We start from the raw sequence: 12,291 nt of genomic DNA on the forward strand, positions 1-12,291 counted from the left end.
CCAACCCAGTAAATCCGACCCCCACCAAGGGAGCAGGAGAGATGACCCCGAGAAAAAAACGCAGCCGCCACAATGCCAGAGCCCCCGGGAGCCATGGGGACGAGTCTGCGGGCTCTGCTGGCAGCAAACCGCCGCAAAATGGATCCGGACATGGGCCCCAGAGATCCGAGGCTCCAGGGGTGCACCACCCCCCGGCGGGAGCCCACCCGGCATCCACCCCCAAACACTGAGCACCACCAGTGCACCGGCGAGCTCAGGCGCCAGCCAGCAAAGGAAGGAGAGGACGGGGGAATGGCCTCCGCATTTAGAGGAGACTTGAGATGTTCTTGGTGGAGGGGGCAGTTCAGTTCCCGACCTGACAAATACAACAAAACCCAAAAAAATTAATTAAACACACAGTCTGAATCATGCCTTCCCACCCTAGTGCCCCCACTTGCAACACACAGTCTCTGTGAAGAGGAACAAACAAAAACAAACCCCCCAAAAATGGTGTCACCTCCACACTAATCCATCTAGGTCCTGCTTTGGTCCTGGCCCCCCACCCCGCTCCGGGAGCAGACAACCTCCAGGAAGACAGGCCCCACATGTACTGCACAGTCCACCCAACCAGAGCACCCCTCCCCCCCACCCAACCAACAAATAGCCACTTCCTCCCTCTCAATACCCTATTCGCCCCTCCCTCCACCCCCCTTTGGGGAGAACAGAAATGACCGCCCCGTCAGGCCACCCAGGCCCCAGACTCCGGGTGGCAGCCAGGGAACAGGGGTGTGAGAAAGACCCCGATCCTCCCTGAACCTGCTCAAATGTTGTGTTGTTGCATGTTGCTCTCAGGTTTAATTAAAACTGGGAGCCTGTCTGTCCTCCGGAAGACAGGCAGCATCAGCGCACCCCCCAATCGTTAACCCAGAACCCTCAATGCCTAAAAGTGAGAAGGGGAAAGTGAGTGCAGGGAGCCAACCGTGGTGAGGCCCATGAAAAATCCCCCCACCCCCCTTGCCCTTGACCCCCACCCCATCAGACAATCTCTAGAGATGTGTGTTGTGAAAATGTTATAGATGAAAGTTTCTAAAATGCTAGATAAATTTGGGTCCCTCCAGTAACGACCCCCTGTGATGGAGCAGGCAAAGGGAGGAGTCAGGGGATGGGGAGAAAAAGGACTGGGGTGCTTACTGCCCCAGGGAGCCAGCTCCCCCACTGACTCCAATAGGCACCCTCCTTCCCTGAGAGCCCCACCAGTTGCACCACCATAGCCCAGGGGCCAGGGACATGCGGCAAGGCCCACAAGCCAGCCGGCCACCAGGGCCAACATCGCCACAACCCCCAAACCCCCCCACCCTTGCTCCCCAGCCCCCCCACCCCCATCCTGTCCATCCAAAAAAAAAAAAATGCACGAGAAAAAGCACAGTTGTTATTGTTTTTGCTAATGATCTCAGAGAAGAGACATTCTCTTGCATATTTTAAGTAGGAAATTATGTCTGTAGGGTATTTCTTCAGACGTTATATTGAAGATGGATTCCAGTCTTTTTCCATCTGCTTTCATTTTTTAGCACTCTCTTTTTTCACGCCTGACTCTCCACTGACACTTTTCCTTCCCAGAAACAGTCCTCACTCTAATAGGAGCAATTAAATCTGAGATTTTAAAATCGAAGATGTCGGCTGGCTCATCTTCAGAGATAAAGGCCAAAGAGGAGGTAGAAAAGTTATTTTCAACCCAAAGCTGTAATTTGGTTTCCCTTTGAGTTTGATTTGTGTAAAACAACACAATCATTCTTTAAACATCTTCCTTTAAGTAAAGAAAGAAAAAAGTATTCTTTTGTTCTTAAACTGTTATTGTTATTACATCTTGGAGATATTTAATGAAGTAAGGCAATCACCCTATTTCAGTGTCAGCAGTGATTCTTCAACATACTGCGCCAATTTTTTTATATTGATGCAGTGAGGGTACACCTCTCGCCATTTATCAACCCATGAGAGGAATTATATGTTGTGGACGTTGTGTCACAGGTCACATGGCAGGATAGTGTTTAGGAGTGTAACGTGAATCCTAGTGCTTGTTGAGGTTTAGGGGTCAGGGCTCGGTTTGAGTTAGTTCGGCAGGTTGCATTCTAATGTAAAATATTTGTGAGCTCCTGCCACAGCCTCTCATGCCCCTTTGCACCTGAATAATTGCTGAATCACATAATTATCTGAGGTGCAGGAGGTTGACCAAGCATCCATGACTTGAGGTAGGTTACGTTCACACTGCAGGCCTTATTGCTCAATTCCGTTTTAATTGTAAAATCCAATTTTTTTTGCGTTGCAGTTCACATTTACAAATATATGCGACTTTTATGTGATCTCCTGTGTGAGCTGCATTCATACAGCGCCGGTGTCCTGCATGTGCAGTAAAGGACATAATGACGTCAAAAGCAAGCGTGCTCTGTGTTTATGGAAGTCAACGTGGATGGTAGCGCTGGAGCGCATCTAGCTATCTTTCCCAACCTTAAAAACAAAAGTTTTTCATGATGGTTAAACATAAATACTACTTTCCGCATTATCGTCCACCATATTTGTTGTTTCTCTTGCCACTTCTGCATACCAACACGCAGAATAGTGACCTTTGTCGTGTATTAATGTCGTTCAGGTTGGATGAATAGCATCTGGCCTTTCAGAATCAGGTCACATTTTAAAAGATCAGATTCGTATCAGATTCAGGACCACATAGCCAAGCGGCCTGGATCGCACTGGAAAAAATCGGATGTGTTGTTCAGACTACCATGAAAAGATCAGATCCAGGTTGCATATGGGCAAAAAAAATCAGATTTGGGTCACTTCAGGTTGCTGGGTGAACGTAGCCATAGAGACTACCTTGGCTTATTTGTGCACTTGTGAATTCCATTTCACCAGGATGCATCAGAGTCCCCCCAAATCCTCCCCCTTGAAAGACCTGTCCATTGCCAACTACCAGCGTCTCTCCCCCAATGCTTTGTTGCACTCTGCTGCCCCAAATACTTTGTAGTTTTACTATTAATCTAAAAAAAGCAGATTGTGATACATAATAACTAGGGCTTGGCAATTAATTGCATTTGAATAATGCAATAATAACAAAACACAGCATTCAAATCACAGAGGCACTGATTTTTTTTAATCAAACTATTTAACAAGAGTAGGACATTAATATTTCTCCCTCCAGCCCTTTAGGTGGTGATAAAACGCTTGAAGTGGATTGGTCACCACACAGAAAGGTAAGGAGAGTTGCAGCTAATTTATTATGAGTTGTTTTTATGCTGTAGATTTACTCAACTGTATAAACCGAAAAACTTGGTAACTAACATAAAAATTTTACATATTTACACAATAGCCTCTCACTGAGCTCTAACCTTAATTTAGGTTTGAAGTGCCTCCATCTTTTCTTGATCATCAGATCCTGGGAGAATGTTCCATCTTCAGAAATATGCCAATGGTAACGTACTGTTAAATGCTGAATATTTCCATAGTCCTCCTTTTTATATCCCTTCATGTTCACACCATTTAAACTAGTCATCTACAAATCATCCTGTACTTGACCAGAGGTCACATGTGGAACATCTCTGCCATTAGCTTCAGTTTTGCATTTAAAGTTGAAAAATCATCTATTATAAATGTTCTACAAAGAAAATGTAAAGAGTTACATTTTCTATACATTAAACAGAGCAGATTACAGTCAGGAAGAACTGATAGTAAGAACCAAGGTTTTGAATGGAGTAAGTTACTCTAAGCCAAGGAGTGTCAATAGAAATGTTTGCATGCAATCATCTTCCACCTTGCACCACTCTGGCAGCCTTTTTATATGAAACAACCTATCTTCTTATTATGACACCTAGCATTCCATTCTACCAACAAGGTTATGGTTAATTAAAACATTCACATCGATTAGCAAAATTTAATTAGTTTTCTTAATCAATTTAATTAAATCCCCAAATAATTTATTGATCCAAAAGGGAAATTATCAGCGGCATTTAGTAATTGGTATTCTTGGTGGGAAAAATAGATTTTTATCTACCCACTCCATTATGACAAATGGAATAAGCAGTGAGACAATAATTACCACTAAGCACTTACACTATTATATAATATCCTTCTCAAAAGGTCCAGTTTCACAGATAATATAAATGAGCATTTTCAACTTTATAATTAAGTTTAAATCAGTTTATTTAGGGACTTTATAGACACAGTTCAGTAACATCATACAGTCAGATTGGGTTGGTCTTCTATCTAAGGAAAACCAGTTGATTGCATCAACTCATACGCTGGAAAGCAATCCCTCACACCAACATGCTTGTAGCGACAGTAGAGAGGAAAAACTCCCTTTTAAGAAACCTCCCACACAACAGAACCAGGATGAGTGTTAGCGGCCAAGTAGCCAAGTGTGTTTCAATGAGACAGAAGCAGAGATCCAAAAGGCAACTCTTAGCTCCACAGGTGGCCCTTTGGAAAGACAGAGTCAAGCAGATGAGCTCCGAGCCAGCTCCCATGTCAGCGGATGATAGAGGGCACATCCAGTTAGTCACAGTCAGAGAAACAGGACTACACTGAAAAACAGGCCAAGCTCCAACATCTAGAAACAAAGGTGTTGATGGCAGCAGCACAGCTGATGTTTCTCTCCAGGATGGAGTCACAGCCAAACAGGAACAGACCAGATGAAGCTGCTATGAGAAAAAGCAGAGAGAGCAGAAGGTTAGAGATTGAACTAACAGATTCTGCAGAGTGGGAGAATAGAGATAGAATGAAGCAGAATGATGAAAAGGGGGTCCTTATGTCCTCCAGCAGTCTAAACCTGAAGCAGTATATACAGTTAGCTCAGGATAATCTGAGCCACTCTAACTATAAGCTTTGTCAAAAGGACAGTTTAAGCCTAGCCTTAAAAGTAGACAATAGCTGCTAAAAACCAGGATTTCTTCACCATCAGTAAATGTTAATAACTTGGTCTATACATCAAGCAGAGTCATTAAGCAAAATAAAAAAGGTTATATCTGTCTACTCAAGTTGTTAACCATAGGGAAGTCACCCCAGCTCTTAGAGACAACTGGTCACTATAAATAATCACACTCAAAATTAAAACAAACAATGGATGCTTTATTTAACCTAATAATCCCTATTACAGTATTACTTTATATATTATTATTACTATTATGGTGAATAATTATGCAAACACTACTGGCTACTGGAAAAAATCCAGATTACGTGACAGAAGAGATCGAATGAGTTCTTGAGGTGGAGTCTTTGATGATGTTCGGTTCATTAGCTCAGCTGTTGTGATGCACTGAGGGAATGTGTCATGATCTGCTGTGATAGCTGGCCTTACTCCTGCCTTTCACCTGTTTTACTCTTTCCAGCTCCTAATTATCATTCATCTCATCCGCCTGCCAGTTTCCCTTATATTGGGCTCAGTTCCAGCTATCATGGCCAGATCATTAGTTATTTATTTTCTGTTCAGTCTGTCTGTTCAGTTTATGCAGTGGTTCATGTCCTAGATCCTAGCTGCCAGTGGAAAAAAGGTTTTTGTGTTTGTCTGGTCTCCTGATCGTCCACTGATCCTCCCCTGCTGAGTCCTCTGGGTTTTTGGCTCTGTATGCGGGGAGGATCAGTTTTTATTCCAGTAAGCCTGGCTCCAGGGAGGAGACCAGTTTAAAGTTCCTGCTCGAGTTCTGGTTCCACGCCTGTCTCTGCCACCCTCTTCCACTGAGCCTGCCCTTCTGCACCTGATCCTGTCTGCTTCTGTGCGTGACCAGCTGGTCACGCTTCTGGACTCTGAACCTGCCTGGGAGCTCTAGGATGCCTGAAGGCCTGGATCCTGCCTGTTCTGTCTGTTCCTGCCTGTTCTGAATCCCTGTCCAGGATCAGCTTCCTTCCTCTGGGGCTGCTAGCCTGGGTGCCATTCCGAACTTAGTCCCGCCTACAAGGTTTGAGTTCGGGGAGGTTCGGTCTGGCTCTGCTCCATAGTAGCACGAGTATGATCGCCCACTCTCCGGCGATCCAATCAAATTGTCAGGGCGGGCTTTATACGATGATGGACAGATGATCAACAGTAACGTAATCAACCACGTGACCAATGCGCGCTTGGGTGACAACAACAATGGCTGCCGCTGTAGAGTTGAGGTGAGTAGATTCTGCTACTAGGTCTGTTCTAGAAGATATCGACAGCAAATTAATTTTAAAAGAGGAACAGAGAAACGCGATCAAGGCTCATCTTCTTATTCTAGGCGTGAAACTGCACGCTTTGATTTTTGTTGACAACAACTATGCATCGCTTAACATACGTCACGCACTCCGTTGCTCTTATTGGTTGTAGGTCTATCCAATTGAGTGCAGAGGCATTTTTTTTCCTGGTTCGTTCAAAACACGCCCCATAATCACAGCTCTATGGAGCAGCATCAGACTCAGATTCTGACTAGAACTGAGTAGGACTACGTCAGGCTATGGGGCTGCAGCACCGGGGAGACTCTAGGTGACGCATGCCGTGTCTGCCTTCAGTCCAGCGGCTGGGTTGAGCCGCCTTCCAGGGAGATGGACTGGACTGTTGAACCAGGAAAGTGACTCACTGAGATCATCATCTTCTCAAAGATGATCGTGGTCACTTACCTGTGTTTCTCCTACCAGAATGTCTGAGATTGGACGGTCCCCCAATCCCCCCCCACCCACCCCCCGCAGCATCCGTGAGCTGCAGATCCTAGCAGCTCCACTGTAGTCTTGTTTATTTTTATTTTATAAACGTTTTGAACTGTCCTATTAACTGTCTCACCTTGAATACTGGGTCCATCTGTCCCGTTTCATGACAGAATGTCCATCAGATTAGCAACAGAAATGATATAAAGCAAACTGATGTGTGATGATGGTCTTTGGTAAGAGTCAAAATAATTATAGAGACAGAGGACATGGTGACATTTATCTTCCTTTTCTTTTCTTTTTATTTATTTTTCATATTTAGGGTATATTTGTGTATCTGTACTCCCCTAAGATTTATCAATACCTTAACTGTTTAACCTATAAGTACCTGCTATCTATATATAAATCTGTGTGATTCTTTTGATAAATATCATGTTCCAATCCTTTCGACAACATATGCAGAAAAAGGCAACTATTTAAGAAATACAATTATTTCCATCAATGTTATCGATAGATGAGACATTTTTGGAGCATAAGATTTCCTTTACAGTTGAGAAATAAATATGCATGTTAAAGACCTTCCATCAGCCAGAGTTAAGAAAAGGAAACCAAGCTCATTGAGTCTGGGTCAATGCCATGTTGACAGACTTTGTGTCCATCTGCAGTCCTTCAACAACATTCCTCTTTCCTCATTTTTTTGGATCTTAGATTCCTAACAGGCCTTCAGGATTTCACCGTGACAAAAAAAGGCCATCTTCCTGCTTGGCTTGCTTTATTTGCTAAGCCAAGACTACAGGGAAAAGACAGAGTAAGTGTTAAAGAAATGGCTTTTGAGAAAGCAGGCAACTGAATGCAGGATAACAATGAGACAGAGAGCGACAGCTAAACGCTTCTGGGAGAGAAAAATGAAGAAAACAAGAAGAGGAGGAGGGAGAGGAGGCAAAAAAAAATAAAAAAAAATAGACAAAAGAGAAAGAGAATTAAGCCAGATTGAGAGTGTCTGCCTCGGGTGGTACTAGTCACCCTGAATTATAAATGGTCTCTCACTTTCCAAGCCAAAGCACACAGCCGGAATAAAATACCCATGATGCATTTCCACTGGCAAACCACTCCGCTTTCCCTTGGGTTAAACTTCACGACTAATCTCTGTCCTCTGCTTTTCTTCTCCTCCATCACTTTCTCTGTCTTTTCGGTCCCCAGAGTGAAGGATTTCACAAACTTTGCCCTTCTCTGCTCTTCCTATCTTCAACACTGGTCACTGTGTTCATGCATCGCTTTGACAAACAAACTCAGCTGGCCGGATTCCTCTTCAGCCATCATCGCAGTTTGATTGCAAAAAATGATAAAGCTCACATGTTGAACAGAAAACCACAACAGGGGTTAGTTAGTCACGGGCTTTTGGTCTCATGAAGCTAATATTCGTGGCAGAGTTTCAGAATGATCTGACTATTTGCAAAGCTTTTGTAACAAAGTAATGGTAGGTAATTATGAGCAATAAAGGTCTTAATAGAAATGCAGGAAGATTCTGCATTATAACAGAGAAGCTGCAAATGCCTGTTTAGTGAAAACAATGAGAATAGCTGCATAAAGAGGCTGCTAACAAACTATGGATTTCCTTATTCTGTCGGGTCTTAGGAAGTGTAGCACTGTTCATTATAAAGTAGCTTAAGCAACATTTCCCCCTTTTCCCAAAAAAAAGACATTTTTGTCTTAAGTGCTAGTAACTGCTGGCTAATGACAAAGCACAAGTTCCAGAAAAATGATTAATCACCATTAATGTTGTAACTATTAATGTTTATAGTCGTGCATTCCATTGTTTGCTGATGGGGACACAACTGAAATTAATTGAAAAAAAAAAAAAAAAACATCTTGAGAGGTACTGTCACAGTTCAGAACAGAAGGAACCAGTATTCAGGAAGGACAGACAGGGGGGTTAGTCAGAAAGCGTTTATTAAAACAACAGGCTGTTAAAACAGCTTCAAGGATGTCAGAGGCAGAAAACTCTGGAGAGAAGAAAACAGGTCTTAACTAGACTTAACAAGCACCTTAACTAGAGGCAAAAACAGGTGGATCAGATGGTCAGTGATTAGAAACCAGGCAGAGTTAGACAGGTGAATGGAATGGGTGATTAAGCCAGTCATCAGTGCCAAGATCATTACAGGTTCTTTGTTTTCTAAATGTTGAATTTTGTTAAAAAGTATAAAAAAAAAATTAAAGAGATAAAAATAATTGGAATTTTAAGCTGAACAATTTTGTTATTGTAATAGGTTATTTACTGCAGTTGACTATTTTTTATTCAGCTATTGAAACTTATGGTCAGTGATGGAGGGTGGGGGAAAAACGTTCCTGTGATCCAAACGGGGCTCAAAGTTTAGGAACCATTAAAGGGAACCGCTGTTTTTTTACATTGGGCCCTTGATTTTACATTATTACATCATGTTCTACTCACCCATATGAGTTTAGTGTCAGTTGGAGCCGTTCTGAAGATATTCCGTTAGGTTATATCCAAGTAACGTCTTCCTATGGACAACGACTTGAAGGCACAAACTAAACTGTTCATCATTTATTCTTTATGGTACGCCAGCATTCAGAACACGTAGGAGAATCACTGTCCCCCAGACATCCGCGGTTAGATTATTTATATTTATATCTTTTAAAAACAAAGTGGAGTGTGTGAAAGATGTTGTATGGAGCTGAAACAGAAAATAGGGTTTTGGATTGTAAAATACGTAAAAAGCTTTTCTTCAAAGAGCGATGGTTTCAGCTTGACCTCCTTTTATCTAAGATGTCACCACATGCAGGCACATCGGAGGCAAGGCTACACCAAAGGCCCCTGCAGGGGATTTTAGTTTTCCGGGATTCCCTTTTATTTACCTATATATATATATATATATATATATATATATATATATATATATATATATATATATATATATATATATATATATATATATATATATATATATATATATATATATATATATATATATATATATATATATAATTCTTTATAATATTTGACTGATTCATTTGAAAAGCAAATAACCTAATTTAACAGGAAACAGTGTTTTCTGTTTTTCTCGATAGTATTATGGGTGAGCCTCATATGTCCAGTCTAATAGAATAATTTCACACAGATTTAGAGGCAGTGGTTCTCAAAACCTGAAAGCTATTAAAAAATATATTATATTTTGCCAAAACGTATTGTGTTAAATATGAAAAAGAGAACTTTAAATTCAACTAAAATGTGTGCTTTATTTCTTGTAGCATGTTTTACCTGTTTGCTTTATGTTTTAGCTGTACTGTTGAATTCTATTCTATTTTCTGAATGAAATTTCTTTACACAAAATGACAAATTAAGTCTGTCTAAGTCTACCATCGGCTTTTCTTCATTTGGTGACAAGATAAGGAATCTATTTATGTATCTCTGAGTGTTTGCTTTGGTCTCTATTTGAACCACCTCGCATGAGGGAGCAACAGAATCAGAATCAGAGCACGATCCGAACCATCGGCTCATTTGTGCAGGTGCAAGAAGATGTTCATTCAGGTCCCCATCAATAATGTAAATATTGTCCTAAAAGTACTTTTTTCAATCCTTAAATCACTAAAGAATGCTAATACACACCTTTAAAAAACATTTATTTCCTTTTGAGACAATTTTGATGCATTTCACATTTTCTCCGCTGCTTGTCTGACTTCATCATGGGACACGCTCAGAGCAATATGGCAAAATATGATTAAACCATGTTTATCTGCATTTAAATTCAATTCAGTTGTTTAGATTACGCACTATATACCATAATGTTAACACAAAAGGAAGACATAAAAGGAAAAAAGACTAGATTTATGTGTAAATCCAAAGCTGAAAAAGTTAGCTCCTGGAAGTAGCGTAGGATCCCATTTCCTGTATAGATCGGGAACAGAGTGATAAAACAGAAAGCATTTAAAGGCATTCATTTGTCAAGAAACATTTATCACTTGATAGTTTATCAACCTTATTATTTTTAAGGAGGGAAAAAAGTAATTTAGGGTTTTTTTTACAAAATAGAATCGAGGGCGATCCGGATGTATACCCGGTTGTGAAGATGTGAAATAAGTTTATGAAATAAAAATAAAAAAATCTAGACTCCAAATCAGCGATCTTTCAACCAGCATTTCAAAGCACCATGTACACTCTGCACATGGGCTCTCTGGAGAAATTAATTGCATCTTTTTGCACTTCCAACCTGATTTGTGTGTAAGTGTTGTTTTTACTGTGTTTCTTAAGTGATTTGTGTGCTTGAATTCAATAGTTTTTATCCGTAGGAACCGATTAGATTTCAGTGTGTATATTACTTATATTAGTAGTTTCACTGTATTTGTAAGTATATTTGAACCATTTACAATTTTGTGAAGTTATACACAAAACGTCATTTAAAAATTATAATGGAATACAAATCCAGTAAAAATCTATTTGAGTCCAAATTCTCCATATTTCTTAAACAAAGACCTTTATCTTAATGAAAAAAAACACCATTTGCAATAATTAGTTAAATAAAACCAAATATGGCTGCTCAGGGCCTGTTGTTATCTACATAAAGATTAAAATAGAATACAGAATGAGTTGCCTGAACATTTTTACCATATAAAGCATCACCAGGAACAGCCTGCATGATGGTTAAAATGATGCGATACCTGATTACAAAGACACAGAAAGTCCTCCAGTGTCGGCTAGAGGAGGCAAGGGCTGTGGGGGGTGTCAGATGAGTGTGGAAGTGTGCTGCATGGATCTGCCTCGGTGGAGCCTGCGCTCTCTCCAAATGTCAGAAGAATATTGGACCCCAGGGGTGTGTTGGAGAACAAACACTCTTGTGAGATTTCAGCTAGCATCTAAATGTGTAGGTTTCACGGTGCAGAGCATGCTGGGAGCCGGGGCTCATTAGCATCCTTTGCTCGTTGACAACAGCCTAAAGGTAGCAGAGCGTGCCGCACAGCTTATGTGTTTTTGTTAAGTCGGAGGTTTGTGCAATATGAGTGTTTGTTATTTTTGGGTCCTACTCTGGTACTCGGTAGAATAAAAACCCTAAAACATTTCTCATCCAGAGTCTGTGCTTGTCAGAGAGCTTTTCCATTACGGTTTTCATTTAGGAAACATCTTCAGCATGTGGGCTGTGTGTTATTAACTCATTTACAAAACTACAGTGGGCGCTGGTTGGAAATGGACGGTTTCCTGCATGATTCCTGTGTGATTCCCACGTGAATCACGATGAATTTCCTGAGGCCAGTTTTTTTATTTCAAAAAGAACTGCAATGTACCCGGATAACCACCAGGTGGCGCTTGGGACCTCTGCCGTCCTAAAAGTGACGTTTGTGGGCCTGCAGTCAACTGAAAAGCAGGTTTATTGGGGATCTTGGTGTGATATTGTGCTATTTTATTTTGTTTTTGATTAAAATAAAGTTAATTAATTAATTTAACATAGACAGCATAATCTTATTTTATGAAATTGGTTGCGTAGTTATAGATACACCTCCGATCTTATCTGAGAACTTTTTATTTCTATTTATTTGCATCTCTATTATTTAATGAAAAATAAAATTATTAAGTTGGAGCCGGGGATACGGACTGAGGCGCAACCAGAGAAAGTCAACAGAGACAGTGCTGCGGCTGGTGATGTTGAAATTGAAATC

Source organism: Cyprinodon tularosa, unplaced genomic scaffold, assembly GCF_016077235.1.
Source record: "Cyprinodon tularosa strain WSP-4 unplaced genomic scaffold, ASM1607723v1 ctg405, whole genome shotgun sequence".
Taxonomy (NCBI): domain Eukaryota; kingdom Metazoa; phylum Chordata; class Actinopteri; order Cyprinodontiformes; family Cyprinodontidae; genus Cyprinodon; species Cyprinodon tularosa.